The sequence below is a fragment of the Schistosoma mansoni genome, chromosome 3 (genome assembly GCF_000237925.1).
Source record: "Schistosoma mansoni strain Puerto Rico chromosome 3, complete genome".
NCBI classification, from domain to species: domain Eukaryota; kingdom Metazoa; phylum Platyhelminthes; class Trematoda; order Strigeidida; family Schistosomatidae; genus Schistosoma; species Schistosoma mansoni.
Genome location: NC_031497.1, coordinates 23,523,080 through 23,541,097, shown reverse-complemented (window position 1 = coordinate 23,541,097; position 18,018 = coordinate 23,523,080). Strand labels below are relative to the sequence as shown.

Here is an 18,018-nt window from a genome sequence, read left to right as displayed (position 1 = left end):
ATTATCCCAATGATTCATTATCCACCAATGAGGTTCCGAATAAATTCAGGGAAACTGTTTCAGAAGAATCAGACGCTGGTGACCTCAAATCAAATGTATTTGACCCTCACGATCTAATCAGTTCTGGTGGATTCTCTGTCAAATGCGACGAATATGTTTTAAATAATGTCACATTAATAGTAACTTGGGTATATGTGGACCCAACAGTCTTTCCTGGGGGAGGATGAATTCGAGAGATTTAAAATCCGGATATCAACTCCGGATTTCTCAAAAAGGGGAGGTGTTATATCCCCTGGTGAATTATGAATGGTAACTCTAAGGACTATTTATTGACCAATGTGATATGTATATTGCCTATTGTATAATTGTTACGTAACTAAACTACTCATATTCGTATTCCTATTATCATTAGCTTTATTTTGACCTTTGACTTATTATCATACAATTCTTGAGTTATCATCAGTTTATTGATTACTTTCCCCCTATCAACAGCCACATTTGGCCAATTATTGTACAAATGTTATTTTCTATATTTTTTGGTACGATGTGGTCTGTTTGGTTTGCATATAAACCCAGTATGTTTGCCAATAATGATTCATATTGCCGAGGCTGTTATTTGTGTTCTGGACTTAACTGGCTGGGCTAGGCAGAAAGCGGGACTGACAAGTAATCAATACTGCTCGCACGACTTTATGTATCATTTCTCCGATCAATAAATCCACTCCTCTCTGATTGGGCGTTCATGTATCAAAGAGGGCACGCAGGCAATCGATATAATAACGGGCGCTCACACGTTATAACACATAGTTACATTTGTAGGAAACATCCACTTAGTTTATTTCATGCACATTTTAAAGAATGGCATCTATTCAGTATGAGATGAACGCAGATTACTCGAAGCAAAACACTTTTGAGACTAACAATCTGACTGTAACAAGTACATTTCTCAAATTAATGAGTTGCTTCGACGTTGATATATTTTTATGATTCCACTCATTCACATACTTTCTCGTCAGAGACATAAAGTAACTGTTGTGAATTGCGAACTGTAAACTGCGTCTTTGCATCTGGTAGAGATGGGCTTCCACAATCTTACTATATAAATGCAGTAAAAACGTTAGAATTATGAGTAAACTAATTGAATTCCTATTCATAGTCTGATAGAAAATGGCGTTCATGTTACAATGGTTTTATTTCATTATGTCATATTGACACAAACATCTTCAACCATGGTGTAGAATACATTGCAAATAAAGTTGTTTATTTATGGTAATCTGATTCTTGTTTATCTAATATAAACACAATTGTGTGAATGGTATATTTTACTTACTTCTTGAATTTCAGTGTTATCATTACCAATATGCGCCTTACCGTTTCATGAAAACAACAGTTGTTCAATAGAAAACCTTAACAAATTTGCTGAAAAATGCCTCTTTGCCCTAACATTACATCTTGGGTTAGCTCACATTAAATAGTTTAAATATACATCAGTCAAATTGCATTCCGCCCATTTGACATTGACCACTATCATCAACAGCTGATCTAACTTTTGGAAAGCTTATATTAGACCGATAATTGAAGGTGAATGGCCAGCAATACTATTAGGTGATTGAGGTATTCACGTTAAATTAACACTACTATTTAATAATGACAAATCCTCTTCTGAGATAACAGACACTTTTCTATAAATATCAACCATGATTGAGTGAAACTTACATGCTCAAGATGCCGGATGTTTTTTAAGCATAAAGTCTTATTTCGCGTTTAAGTATATGCTAATTAATACTTTGTACTATTTAGTCATTGATTTGGAAGCAATAACTTTGAAATTAACTGTAGATGACCATGTGAAAACAAATATTCTATGACATACCATGGTCAACAATGAGAATTCGAATTACTTACGGATTTTAATCAGTTTCGTTTTGATTTTGTAATGATGCTCGTTGAATATCTCGACAATTAATGGAGATTTACACTACAGATAATGAGGTATGACATTATGTTTCTGATGCATCATTAGAATCATTGATAACGTCTATATTGGTTGGCAAACAAAAGTGAGTGAAGTGGTCCATGAATGCTGTACTCCTCTTCCTCGAGAATATCTTGATATAGAGGAACAAACAGAAACTCTTGAAGTCGAATATGAAAATCAACATGAAAATAGCATGAGTAAGTTGAGTTATAAGTTGTGAAACATCTTTCTAAACTCATTTCAGGGATTTCGTTAACGTGATTCACTTCTCCAAACTTTATAGTCTTTTTGATCATCAGCTGAATTTGTTTGTCTTCTTTAATGTCTCTACAGAGTCTCATTGTACAGTAACTCTTCTTGTTTTTCATGGTTCTGTAGGGAATTCAGTCAGTTTTCATATGAAAATGAAAATCTAATACCGTCACAACCTATCAATATTCCTTTCTCACAAGTACAATATTCCTCTGGTGCGACATATGAAGAAGAAAAAGTAGAGGATTAGGAAAATGAACCACCTGTGTTAGAAGGTAGGAATGAAATACATTTTGAATATATTTCTCAAACAACTAGTTCTTTCACTGTACCATAACTTTTAAAAGCACTACCTCTAATAAAACAGCAATTTTGGTGTGTAGGATGTGAACGTGAGTTTTGCGCTTACGTTGTGGATATGTACATCTTTGGAAATGGATATAGCCTCACAGATACTTAAAAGACATATTGATTTGGAAAGCTTTATGCGTGTTCATACAAAGGTTTTAATGCAAAACTACAGAATATTTTAGTAAAATATAGGGACCATATACTAAATACTTCATGTACCACTTCCTATCATTTGTCCTACACATTCTGTGTGCTTCTTTCAGTCCACAATTTCTTTACAATTCAGTTCCCATTCTCTTCACCTCAACCTTCATAGACTTCTGCTGTCAGATTTCCACTTCCTATAAGTGTTACATACTACATATGTCTGTCGACATAAGTAGCATACACCACGGAAGTACTAAATATTTAGCTTTGCTCCTGTATGTTATTTAACTTTTACATCGATTGCATTTCTCGTCCGTTTTCTGAGGAAGTCACTCACAATAAGTCATGAAGCGTGACTTGTACAATCAGGATTTGGAATTTCAGGTTAAACTAGTGTCACTTGTTTGATTTCTGATTATGGCAGAATACAGTGTGCATGTATCGGCACTCGGACTGATAGAATGCCACAGTCGCAAAACAAAAGTCATAAGAAGAAAGAGAAGTGATTCTTGTGCGAGTCAAAAATGTACAGAGCAAACACAGGTATTTATATTTTTTAGTATTGGCCATAAAACCATTATAATGTAATGAGAAGACGAAGATTATCAGAACTATGTGATATATTAGCGCAATACATTTCGAACAATCTGATCACACATAATATACTTGTTAAGAACGTTTATATATACAAATAAAAGGTCAACTAGACTGGAAATAGGGATAAGAATAGACAAGGATAATAATGACAAAATAATGTGAAAACAATTTGGAACCTAATCACTCTGGCTAATAAGCTAATATTACCAGGGTAGGTGTAAGGAGAGAACAAACTATTTCTGAATACACAAAGGGGATTTGAATTTTCGTATGGCTAAGGCTTCAATAAACCTTAGTATACGCCCTTTCACACTTTTATACAACACCACAAAAGCCGAGTTAAGATCAATCTTATCACCTGTTTCGATTATATGTTTAGCAATAGAGGATGATGGATGTTTATCCTCTACTCTTATTGGGTCATTCGACTGTATTTGTTTTTGCAACCATTTTGGCACATGTTCATCCACCCTAATTTTCAGATCACGATTGCTCCTCCCTATGTATGTGTGAACACACACACATTTAAATTGGTAAACGCAGTGGGATGTGACACAATCGTTTTCATGTCTTTTAGGTTTTGAATGAAGCATGGACCTCGTTCTTTCCTTGATTATGACTTTCGCAGCACAATACGTTTTGTTGATAACCGATTTAAGCCTTTGTTTGAATAAAAGGCTATTTGAATCACCTCTAAATGGTAAGGTGACGTAGACAGGCTTTTTCTCTACCAAGGCTACAGTAGGTCTCACTGTGCCCTGAACTTTCCATCTATTGATAAATTTAGGTGGATAGCCATTCCCAAATAATGTCTTGGTTAACAACTTAACATCGTCATCAATAGCGTCATTTGTGCAAATACGACGAAGCCTGTTAAAAAGGCACTTTACCAAACCACGTTTGTATTGTACAGGGCAATAACTATAGTGACTAAGATATTGACCCGTCCACGTTGGTTTTCGAAAAATGGATCGTTTTATTGAGCCATCTTCTCGTCTGTTTAGAAGTACATCTAAGAAGGGTAGCTGGTCGTTCTTCTCCTCTTCACATGAAAGACTGATGTGGTTTTGGATGGTATTTAATTTATTCAAAAGGCAGTTTATATCTTCCTTTCTTTCACAGATTACTAAGATATCGTTCACATATCTCTTATAAAGTGACATGTTTTTGATTAAGTCTTCAGATAAATTTTCTACATGTGCCATAAACACATCTGCTAATAATGGTCCTAACGGACTACCCATAGCGACCCCATCAATCTGGCGAAAGTATTCGCCTTCAAAAGTGAACTGAACTTGATCAGTACATAAAAGTAATAAATCTTTAAGAATTTTTAAATGGATATGTAATTTAAGGTCGTTTAACGATATATAGTCACATAAAATGTCAATAGTCTTTTTTAAAGGTACATTTGTGAATAAGGAATTCACGTCAAATGAGCACATAGGTTTTCCTTTGATATTAATGTCACCTAAATGACCGACCAATTCAAAAGAATCCTTTAGAGAATACTTACATATACGTCTTCGAATAGGATCCAATAATTTTGTTAGCCATTTGGCTAGGTTATGTGTGGGTGATCGGCACATTGATAAAATTGGACGTAAAGGAATATTTGATTTGTGAATTTTAGGTAGTCCATATAAATGAGGATACTCTGAACCCATAGGTTTTAAGAGATTAAATTCCTCTTTATCAATAATATTCATGTGAAGCAATTTTTCCAGGTTTGAATTGACTCTTCCCTCTAGTTTGTTAATACCTCCAAATTCAACATCAGGCATGAATTTACTTTCATCACTGAGGATGGATAACATCTTACCCTTATATTCACATTTGTTCATAATAACCATCCTGATCCTGCCTGATACTGTTTCATATAATAAGAGATAAGATATATTCTATAAATAAACTAATAGATGAGTGTAGCAGACTAGAAGAACGAGTGAAATAAATCAATTCTCTTTTGGCTCTTCTGGAAGACCAGGCGTTGACTATCACTGAGATCATGAGTCAATTGAAGCTAGACCACCATGGAAAACCTGGAAGCACTGGACGGCCGTTTCGTTCTATTATGGAACTCCTCAGCAGTGCCCATCCACGATTCCACACTCGTGAGATTCGAACCCAGGACCTACCAGTCTCGCGCACGTAATTTTAATTTGATAATCATGATAGTTTACTAACGTCAATAGGAATTGAAAGAACAGAGATTGACAATTTATTTTGTTTCTGACCTTACGTCTGTTACCCTTCGTGAGTCATAGACCGCCGATCAGAATTCTTCAACCAACTATTTCTTGAGCTCTGCTTTCCAGTTGTTTCCAAGTGTTATCTATTCTTTTGATGTCTGCATCCAGTTCCCTTTGCGATGTATTCCTTCGTCTACCTCTTTTCCTTAAGTATTCAGAATTGCAAATTCAGGTTTTCGTCATGATGTAGTTTGATAATTTCCGCAATACATGTCCTACTCACTACAAGTGTCTTTTTGTAATTCCCACTTCAATTAAAAGCTTATTTTAAGTAAATAAATATATTTGTAATATCCCTTTCAGTCCATGTTATCTCGTGATTCTTCATTCACAATGTTGTCCATCTCGACTTTGACGTTTAGGTTTCCCATCGAGATATTCAGGTCCTCTTCTGAGCACTTCTGTACGACGGAATGAAGTTTCTCGTAAAACTGATCTTTGTCGTGTTCATCGTTTTCATGTGTGAGTACATAGCAATAGATAACTTTCATTGTTATTCCCTACTTCTTTGTTTCGAAGGATGATTTGATGATACAGGGTCCATGATACTCCCATCCTATAAGTGCGTTTCATGTCGTTCCGAATACTATCGGTGAAATTCACTGAGTGTGCGAAGCATTTCTTCTTCATGAACAATTTAAGCTACACTACAATGGAAAACGAAACGTCCATCCAGTGATTCCAGATTTTCTATGGTGTGCTAGCTTCAATTGACTATGAAACTCAACTATCTCAGTAATGTTGAACAATACTTTCCAAATAGAATCATGCATTTCATCGCATCCCGTTTATCATTAGTTCAATCTCCTTATTTCACTTTTCTTCTTACAAATGCCTCTGTAATCACATTCCAAGATAGGTGATTGTAGTGCCGGTTATTATGTTAAGCCCATTTAACTTATTCTAGCTTCTGGACAGCTCAATATTCTTCTTGAGTCGCGTTTTGACCTTATCGCTTATTCATTTACAAACTTTGACTATTTTTTAAGTGAGCGTGTGTGTATTTCTTATCCTATTAATCACATGTCTGTAACTTATTAATTAGTTAATTTTAATAAACTTTATATAAATACGTATAATTTAATGTTTTCTTTATACACTTAGTTTGAAAATAAATGGAGTAGAGTTTTGCAACATATGTTCCGCTCTTATTGATACTGGAACATCGTTAATTCTTGGACCACCTGAACAAGTGAGACGAATCAATTCTTTACTTGGTACTAATGACTATTTTGGAAGTAAATCTCTTGACTGTGGTCGAATTGATATGCTTCCTTCGATCGAGTTCATCTTTCATAGGAAGAAATACATTCTGAAGCCACGACACTATGTAGTCAAGGTGAATACAATTAATTCGTTTTGTCTTAACCAATGCTAGTCACTTTACACATTATGAGATTCACATGCATGATACAGATTTGTTAAGAATTGTCTGTTAAAATTATGAAGTTTCAATCAGTTGGAATTTGTAACAGGGAAGATTGTTTTGACAAGGTGAATCTCAATGAATAGGTCAATTGAATTCATGTGAAACATTTATATAAAATGATTGATGTATTTCACAACCCAAATCATGCAACGTACACTGAATGTTAGAGCAATCTAACTATATATATTCAAACCATAATAAATTCCGATGGCCGTTTATTAGCTAGCGAACGAATATATATTGTTTCAGAGTGATCATCAAATCTGACGACATCCAGCTGACGAGTCCCAAATAGGAAGAAACGCGCATCAAATTGGATTCCACTGATAGCCACTATCCATCTTTGCTTACCATGCTTGTGAATTTAGGCTATATCGAGGCAATACGCACAGTATGCACATATGCCAATTAGAGACTGACCAATTGCAGTCCTAAAACATTAATGGGAAGATTAAAACAAACAATACTAGGTAGATTCATATCATTTTTGGTTTGTTAATAAGCTGAATGTGAGGAAGATTTCGGTACAAATAACCGTTTATATAGCGTATATATATGATGAAAAACGATCCACTGGATGCATTACTAACTTAATGCAATCATTTGAAACATTGATTGGCGTCAATATGATTCTTGTGGAGTAATTCTGAAGAAAGGCGATCATAGAGTATACATGATTAATGGGTTTCTTATTGAGTGATGTATATTCTAACATGTAATTAACAAATAACCAGATAAAATAAATGACTGCTTATATTTGAATAATCTTCTGGATGGTCACTACTCAAACCAACAAAATGAAAACAATATGGTTCCATTCTAATGTATTTTTCGTTTAATTACAGGATACCCCATTATTTTTAAAAATTTGTATGTCACCTTTTGAACCACACTTTTCGTTACCTCCGAACACTTGGGATCTTAGTGACGCATTTATGGGAAGATTCTATACTGTATTCAATTTCGGTCAGCAAAGAATTGGACTGGCTGATGCTGTGGGATTATAGAGATGATTTTATTGACGAAAACGAATGGTTGTATGCAATGAAAACAGAAATAAATAAACAAATTGTGTTATATCCTAGTGAAGATGTAAGTACAGGAATTTTAGGGACCTATTAACGGACTATTATTTTATATATCTTCTTATTGTTTAACTGTTTTGTAACTAGATTGTGTATATCTATATTCCTATTATCATACGTATCATTTTGACCTATGGATTATTATTATACTAATTACTGATATTCAGTTTATTGATTACAGTCTCTCACGTTCACAGACACATTTGGCTTGAACTTGTACAAATATTGTTTTCTATTTTATGGTGTGATGCTGTCTGTCTGTCTGGTATATAAACTGAGTATGCTTGAAATAAATGATTCGCATAACAGAAGCTGTAATCGGTGTTCTGGACTGAATTGGAAGGGTGTGGCGGGCAAGGGACTAATAAGGACGCTAGACTGCTTATACCGGTCATACGTCAACAGATGTTAGCTTTTCAACAGCAACTGATTGAATCAGTTTTGAGCAGATTTTCCACTCAACCAGAGATTACAATAAATAAAGATCCTATTTATGTTGCAAACAAGGGTTCAGTAATTCCCATTTCAGAAGCATGTCTAGTTGAGGGTCCAAATCCTTTCAAATCTGATGCAAAATGTAAAGTGAGTAAATTGTCCAGCTCACAGCAAGACAATATCTTGCCAAAAGCACATGAAGTTGTGACAGTATCAAACTACCAAGAAACACAAGATTCTGTAGATAAAGCCCTGAGTCCAGAATTAAATGAAGCATTATTGACTACGCCTATCTCTTAAGATAAACTTCAGTGAGAACAAAATTATGGTCCACGTGATATTGGTCCAGAAAGCTGTAGTTACGCATATCTCGAAAATGACTGGAACAGTACAATAAACCAAATTATGCCTCTAACTTTTAATAATTTACTGAAAATATTAGAGTAGTAGAGAATAAAACAAACTGACCAAGAATAAAAATAATCTTTGTGAATCTGAGTAGATATTGCACGAACATGTTCAGATATCTAGATTTATTTAGATTCAATCGTTGTTGAATAGTGTACACTAGCTGTCTGTTCTACCGTTATAAAATACAAGACTTCAATTCTCTGAAAGACGAAGAAAACATCAGTCAAAGAGCAATGTCAATTTATTTATCAGCATCACGAAATTATAGACCGAATTCAAATCAATATTGCAGCGAACAAGAACACAAGTAGGGACAAATGAATGTATTTGAATGCAAAATTACAGAACATTCTATTAAAATCAGAGAACCATACCGTAAATACTTCATTTGCAAAATCCCACTCAATTGTCTCAGACTTAATTGGTTTTTCGTTTCCACACCAATCATTCTCTGTTCTCGTTCTTTTTTCTTCGATCTTCTCAACTGATGGATATGAATCTTTACAATTCAAGTAATGCTTCTATTGACACTAGAAAGTCTGTAATCCTTGAAATCAAAAAGTAATGGAAGCAATCAACTTAATAATGAGCGTTTCCTATCATTTCAATGAGAGATATGTTTTTGAATGCAGTCGAACGTATGTACAACCCCCGAATGAGTTTGGCTTTCATAAAAAGAAGTACATATTACAGCCACAACATTATGTTGTTAAAGTGAATGACCTTATAGTATCGGTTTATATGTCAAGCCCATATACTCTATTCTAGCTTCTGGCCAGGCTAATTCAACTATACTTTATGAGTTATAATTTGATCTTGTCAATTATTCGCTTATTAACCTTGACTATTTTTTATATGAGCGCATATGTGTATGCACACTTCGTATCTTATCCATCATATGTCTGCCATTCATTTTTGTCTGACTATAAATGTTGATTAACGCTTGCTTAAAATGAGTTGACTTCCCCGCCATCTCCAACACGTGTCATCTTTCTGATCTGCATCATTTATCAATAAAAATGTAGTTGCCGCTTCCTTTTGCCTTTTGATTCTATACACGGTTAGGATTGGTATAATAACTGTTATCGAGGCGAATGATTACCGAAGCACGGCACTACAACCTCTTCAGAACAGTTAAGTTATATATTGTGTATTCGCTGTGTTCGCTTTTACTATTTTCAGGTCAGTGTGATAGAAAACAGATTTGCAAAATACAGTATAATATAATGACTTCATTTATTCTTATTATGCCATTCTAGTCATTAGATGGTGTAACAGACGTTTCAGAACCTTTCTTTAGAAAGCAAACATGTAGAAGGTTTCAAGAATAATATTGTTGTTTACAACGAGTATACTACTTTCTTAATTGAGAAACAATCCGTACTCCATTTATAAGTAGCTAGTAAAAACCAGAATTGAAAAAATTTTCTACGAAGGTTATTGCAAATTCACTTCGTGTAAGTGATCTGCATAATAGTATCACTATTTACAATGAGAATGTAATTTTCTGAACACTGAAAATATTGTTGTTCCTTTTTTTAGAAATAACCAGTAGATTACCATACCTAAGAGTTAGTTTAAATTTATCATCATACAGTTTCGGTTTGGAAAGGATAGGAGGCTTGATGGCCTGTGTTAGTCCTGGCAGTGAAGGTCTCTCAGTTGATCCAATCTTCTTTTGAAAGAGTCGACGGATGGAGCCTCAACCACGTGCTTAGGTAATGAATTCCACTCATTGATGATTCGATGGGAAAGTCCATAGTCAGCTGACAAGTAAGTCGTTCTGGGCTTGTGAACTTTGTTGGAGTATCCTCGTAAACTTTCGAACAATCAACGAATAACAGGTGCCTAATATTTTTATTATTGGCATAGACACATACATCTAGGTAGAAAAGTAAGCCTGGTTAAATTCGCATTCAAAAATAGAATTGTCTAACGAAAGTTGAAAGAAGTAATAAATGTTTCATACCGAATTAGTATCAGTAATATGAAACATAATTAAAAAGACGTGCTTTCAACATCAACATCTGTTAGTAAACCAGTGATTATTACCACTCGACAATACTTATTTACGCCAGTTACTCCTCATCCAGTAGCATAGCCCGCACACCAACATTCTCCATTCACCATGTGTGTGGCAAATCCTTCCCAGTTCTTTCCAGTGTTTATTCATCCTTTTCATATCTGCTTCTATTTACCGGCGTAATGTGTTCTTTGGCCTTCCCCTTTTCCGCTTCCCTTCCGCATTCCAAGTTAGGGATCGCCTCGTGATGCATTTGATGATTTCTTCAGTGTATGTCTGAACCATTTCCAACGTCTTTTCTTAATTTCCTCTTCAGATGGAAGATGGTTTGTCCTCACCCACAAAAGACTATTGCTGATAAAAATAAAAAAGTAAAAAAAAAACATTAAATTAACATTTAGATGAGTATATTAAGTGTCATTTATTTCATCGGCATTGAACTAAAAATATATTGAAAACCTTGTGAAAAAAGTAAATTAGATCTATGCCAAAACCATAATTTTCATATTTAGCAAATAAAAATATGAATATTTAGATGGCTTCACAAGATTGGAGATTAAGGTGCACGCAGTGTCGAGCAACCTAGACTAGTGGCCACATTGCAACTTGATCGATAGCATTCGATCAGCACTAGGAAGGACTTGACATTGATCACCACCCAGTGATCAATCAATTGTGATTAAGGTGATAACGTTGTAGTATATTAAGCGTGAAGGAGAAAATTTAAATAACACTGGGATAAACGTTTGTTTAAATGATTATTGAAAATATTCATCCAGTTTAAGTCAATACATGAATGAAAAGTAGATTTGTTCATGAGAAAAATGTAAGCAAAATTTTGATACATTATAAATGTCTTCCTCTTTCATATTTAAAGCAATTAGTCCCTTTGATAAATTTCGATAGTGTAATGAGAAGATGAAGATTATCAGAACTATGTGATGAGATATTAGCGCAATACACTTCGAACAATCTGATCACGCATAAGATACTTCAAGATATATTTCCTGGAGTTCTAGTGAGAAGCAGTGACCAGTGGAGTTCAACAACGTCTGTTGTGAGATAACAACTCACTGAAGACTATTGGTGAACGGTTGTTCAACTTTGTGGATCAGTTGAAGCTAGACATTAACACCTTTGGATGCTGGCTGGCTGAGTGGTCTATCAGTTAAGTGCTCGTGCGCGAGACCGATAAGTCCTGGGTTCGAAACTCACGAGGCGGGATCGTGGGTGTGAACTTCTGAGGAGTCTCACGATGGGACGAAACGGCCGTCAAGCAGTGCTTTCAGGTTTTCCATGGTGGTCTAGCTTCAATTGACTCATGATTTCAACCATGGAAAAACATTTATGTATAAAAATAAGAGGTCAACTAGACTGGAAATGGGGGATAAGAGTAGACAAGGATAATAATAATAATAATAATAATAATAATAATAATAATGTGGAAACAATTTGAAACCTAATCACTCAATGAATGTGAGAACAAACTGTTTCTGAATATACAAAGGGAGGTTGAATTTTTCTATGGCTTAGGCTCCGATAGACCTAAATAAACGCGGTTTTAGCTTTTATACAACACCACAAAAGCCGAGTTAAGATAAATCTTATGACCTGTTTCGGTTATGTGTTTGGCTATGGAGAATGATGGATGTTTATCCTCTACTTTTATTGGGTCATTCGATTCTATTTTTTTCTGCATCCATTTTGGTACATGGTAACGTTTAAAATCCAAAACTGCTTAATATTCGAAGTACATTAAAGCAACTCTCCCACAATCAATTTCCATTATGGCTAACTTTTGTCAAGCCCTTTTATTAACTTACATAACAGACAATGTTATTTGAACAGCAACAATTTGCATATTTTTTGTACTATTAGCTGTATAAACGTGAACGATTGATCACATGACAGCCTACGCATATATCTCTCTGTAGCTTAAATGTTGATAGCTTAAATAACGCTCGATGGATCATTCTCTTTCTCATCCATACATGTACTCGAATCATATTAATGGTCCGTTACTTTTATTACTTCTGTTTTCCGTGTTTGATTACATAATTTCAAGTAGTTCGGATCACTTTGTACATCACTATTTGAATTCTATTGCTCATCATCACCTGATCACTGTATATTTGATAATGTTTCTATTGGATGGTTCTATACTACATTTAATTTAGGTCAGGAACGTATTTGATTGACTTATATTTCAAATCACAGGAATTAACTGACGAAATAAAACAAAAATCACATGCAATCAGAGTGGAGAATTTAAGTTGTGTAAAATAATTAACTATGTATAACATCTTATTTGCACATGCAATAACATCACATCTTAATCCTGTTTACGGCTCTGCTCTGCACTGCGCTACACAGTATTGTACACGCTTACTCATTCATTCGGTTCTCACGCTCACTCGCCTGCTTTACGGCACTGCTCTTTCATGCTTGCTTAACGTGCCTGTAATATTGGATATCTGTGTGTGGTTCAATAATATACTCAATCAACCCTTCGTATTTGCCTTCTGATTTATACACCGTTAGGACGTTATCGAGTAACGGTTACCAAGACGAACAGTATACGAAGTTTAAGGATAATATCGAATATCGACCACCACAGGTTATTGCAGTATTTTCAGGATATATCATCAGCTTGTCAAAGAGGGCAACTTGGTTCAAAAGTAACTAGATTCCAAAATGGAGGGTTACGAACAAATTGATAACTGTATCATGAAACCAAAGGTGGTTTCTCATGAAAATGTTGTAAGCACCTAGACTCGTTGGCGACACCGGTCTACCTCTCCGTGTCGCTGTAAATATGAAGAAAAGTAGTTAATATTTAGCAAACTATTTGTCATACACAATTTTTAAGACTGAACGTAAAGCCGGCTAAACGTTACCATAAATTATGGTCATGTATCCGAGTTGACTGTTGTTCCGCAAAGGAAGCACTTGTGTTCATCATGTCACTGGAATTTCCTTTCGCTCCGTCGGTAGACTCTTTCGTCGTTCAGATAAACATTACAGACCGAGTGAACATACAACCTTCTGTGATAACTGGTATGAACAAAGAATGTCGGCAAAATTGTGGTGTGTGTTACTGATGTCGATAGATATAAGTAGCATGTGTCATCAATCGAGAGTGAAATGTCTGGCAGCAGTAGGTTGAGAAGATCGAAGAAAAGAGAACGAGAACAGGAAATGATTGTCGTGAAAGCGAAAGAACAATTAAGTCTGAGACAATTGATTGAGATTTTTTACTAAGATGTTCTGTAATTTTGCATTCAAATACATTCGATTTTCTCCACATGTGTTTTTGTTCACTACAATATTGTTTTGAATTCAGTCTATATATTCGTGATGCTGGTTAATAAATTGAAGTGGTTCTTTGATTGATGTTTGCTTTGTCTTTCAAAAAATTGAAGCACTGTTTCCTGCAATGGTACGATGGACAGTCAATGTACACTATTCATCAACGATTGAATCAAAGTAAATCTGGATGTCTGAACACATTCGTGCATTATCTACTCAGACTCACGAAAATCATTTTTATCGTTAGTCAGTTTACCTAAAGCGTTATCAGTACCAATATTATTCACATGATGTAAAACCATGAAATAAATTTGAAACGACATCAATTCACTTGATAGCGAAAATTCTGTTTGTAGTTTGACTTTTTTATCTTCAGCGTACCCAGTGCATCGTTACAGTGGATCTGTTAATCCAAATGTTACACAATATTGATCATTCATATATATGAAAGGAAACACGTAATATATGTTTTGGGAGTTACAAATTGTGAACAGTCACTAAGTTGCTCTGTTTAAATCGAACTTTCGAATGTTGAATGACATTGTTATTGTTTTAATTTTTTGTTTGTGAAAGTTAAATGTAAATGTTGATGATTCAGTTGACCATAATTAATATGCACTTTGAGAAAACAACAGAATCGTTGACAATCCAGAGTGAATGAATGAGCAGTATGCTAATTACTAAACTCAGTGATATGTCTTGTTGATTGAACGCCATATTGGGATCCTAAGCTAGTCTCTCAACTCCAAGCTAGAACTACACAGCGACTTGAACACGAGAGAAAAGGCGCAAAATATACGAGAAGCACTTTATTCCAAAGGTTCATTCATGTACAGAATATTTAGGGTTTTTATAGTATATTTAAAAGTCCTTGGGTTGTCCTGAAAATTCTGGAATACTACTAAACACAGAAGCAGTGTAGTAATCAGCCAATCATAACCTCTACATGTGACTTTTCATTTGCGCGACATTTCTAGCAAAACTTCTAATCAAACGCTGATTGGATAAAATGCTTCTTATGGTTTCCCGAGCTTGTCATGTCTATTGCGATAAATTTTCATGATCATCACAATACTTAAATAGGTAGGAACAGTGCAATAATTATAAACAAAGATGAATAGTGGCTAGAAGTGGTATACAGGACTCTCGTTTCATCCTGTTTGTGACTCGTCAGCTGGATGTACCTGCATCTCAGAGTTGACGTTCACTAGAACACCATTGGATTTCGACGTAGTGGTCAAGTGGTTAGGAGTTCGTGCTCGGCATGAATATGTTCACCAGAAAACTGCTGAATATTCGAACAGTCGTAACCCCTTGAATTCGACCCTAAAATATCCACAAAACGCACTGGTTCCACTTGATTATTGGTGAACATTGATAACCACTTGACACTACCTGATATCATTGCTTGAGTTTGTTGTCCAGTTATTCTCAACTGAAACTAGTTAATCTTTCAATATAACAGAATTTGCCAATTATTCGGTGGAAGGATTCCAGTTATTAGCCATCGATTCAGGGGAGTTCTATTCGAGAAACTTTTGGTATGAGGTTCTGACAGAGAATACCAACATATTTATCGAATGCGATATATATGAGAAAAAGTATTTTGCGTTGAATGCTTGGTCGCATTGAATGTTCGATGCAATGTTTCCCACCACTTCAATGTTTAACAGTAGTTGAATACTAAATTTTTCCATCTGGATACCCTGACGAAAAATTACTTAAGTCTCCATTTATGCTGATAACTAACGACTGGCGAGACATCAGACGACATTTGTGGACAAGGTGAATGAACCTCGTTCCTAAGAATGGTGAGGTGTTCGTGAATGAGACCGAAGTTCCTGGGCTCGACTCCCACAAGCGCGATAGAGGATGAACACTTCTAGGGAGTCCCATCCTAGGACGAATCGGCTGTCTAGTGCTTTCAGGTTTTCAATGGTGGTCAAGCATCAATCGATTCATGAGATTAATCAAAATCTATTAAGAACAGCCTGAATGCAATGGTATTCAACTCGTTACAACATGGCAAATGTTCATCAACATATAACTAGACTCGCACTTTACATGTACATCGGCGATTGCGAAACGATTTCAAACTTCGGCTTCCACTTTTATTTCAGCTTTATATAAAAACAAACAAAATAACACCGAATATCAACTAGTAATAACTCAAATTTACACATACACACACAATCCATTCATTAATTTGTCTTCACATTGTGAACCCTTCACATGATCCGCATTTCACTGACTGTTATTCTCCTACTCACTAAAATCAAAATCTAGATATGTTTGGATAAACACAATGAAGTTTTGATTTGATTCTTAAACATCATATATTATTTGATAATTTTGATTTTCATTATTACCCTGAAGAGATCCGGACAGGTTTTCTGACCAAAACGCTGAAACTATTTCAATTTTAAATTTCCATTGCTGAGATTATTTCTAATGTGATTTTCGCATATCATGCCTTCTCTATACTCGACGGCCAACATCTGTCATTCTATTCGTTGTAATGTTGTCCAATATTCCAATGAATATACCCTGATCATTTACATCCTGAGCGTCGAAGTGTGATATGTTCCATCGTTGTCTCCATCCGTAACTCTTTTCATTGATGATTTGTTATCTAACCAAAAGTTTAATAGATTTGTATAATTATCATACATGGACCGCAAGAATCACAAAACTACATCATGAAGCAAACCTGAACTTGAAATCTTGAAGACTGAATGAAAAGAGACAGACCAAAGAACACATTACACAAAGAATTGGATGTAAACTTCAAAGGAATGAATAACACATGGAAGCAACTGGAAAGGATAGCCAAATAAGGATTTGGTTAGAGAATCGTGGTAGGCGGCTTATGATTCACGAGGCGTCACAGGCATGAATAAGTAGAGAAGTACATTCATCTTCACTTTTGAATTTGTAATGGTACGAATTCGTCAAACAGATTCTATAAGCTATAGCCAACACTGGCATTTGAGTAAGGATTGAATGAGTTTATTTCTGTGAGAGGTGAAATGTCCAACTAATATACATTCGAGTTTGATTTGTTACTGGCTTTATATGTGTACACCTTGACTGGATTTTGGACAATCTTAATGTAGTGTATCTACTTTCTCGTTGTGAGTCGAACCATATATAAGACTGTATAAATATTGAGTTCAACAGTCTACCTGTCGTTCTCGAAGTTGACACTGCTAAATGTGGACAGATTCACCTTATTAATGATTTACTCTATTTTGACTTTACGATAAATAGTGAGGTGTTAACTTCAGACATAAGTATTTCCGCAATCTGTTTTCTTTCGGGATAGGTCTGAACACAGACTTCTAGATCTGAATGATTTTTGTATTTCATACAACATAACTTCTATAAATATGATTTACATTTTAATCCACGAATTATGTACCCGACCAGTGCTAGAATAATGCGATTTTATTCTGAACAGTTTTAGCGTTAATCATAAACTTGGATTGAAATGAATCCTGCGGCGATGAACACTATGCATCCTTATGAATGGTTCTACCATAAACTACAAATTCAGATACAGTATACTTGAACCGAAACCTTGATGAAGTAAGAGCGATATCACTATTTTCTGATTTATTATTACCTCTACCCCGATCCTCTCTTTGAAAATAATCACACTCATAACTTAATTTCATTCCACTGATGAATTTTCAAGTACATACAGTGTTTAGTCATTACTTTTGCTCGACATGTTTACTAACCATATC

The 18,018-nt window shown here is 35.0% G+C and overlaps 1 protein-coding gene across 1 annotated transcript in view; it reads right to left on the bottom strand.

Annotated features, from left to right (window-relative positions):
• Nucleotides 1-18,018, bottom strand: part of Smp_136830.1 (subfamily A1A unassigned peptidase (A01 family)) — a gene marked incomplete at both ends in the record, with an annotated part of 55,335 nt that overhangs the window by 2,609 nt on the left and 34,708 nt on the right. The gene's annotated exons all lie outside the window — the stretch shown is intronic.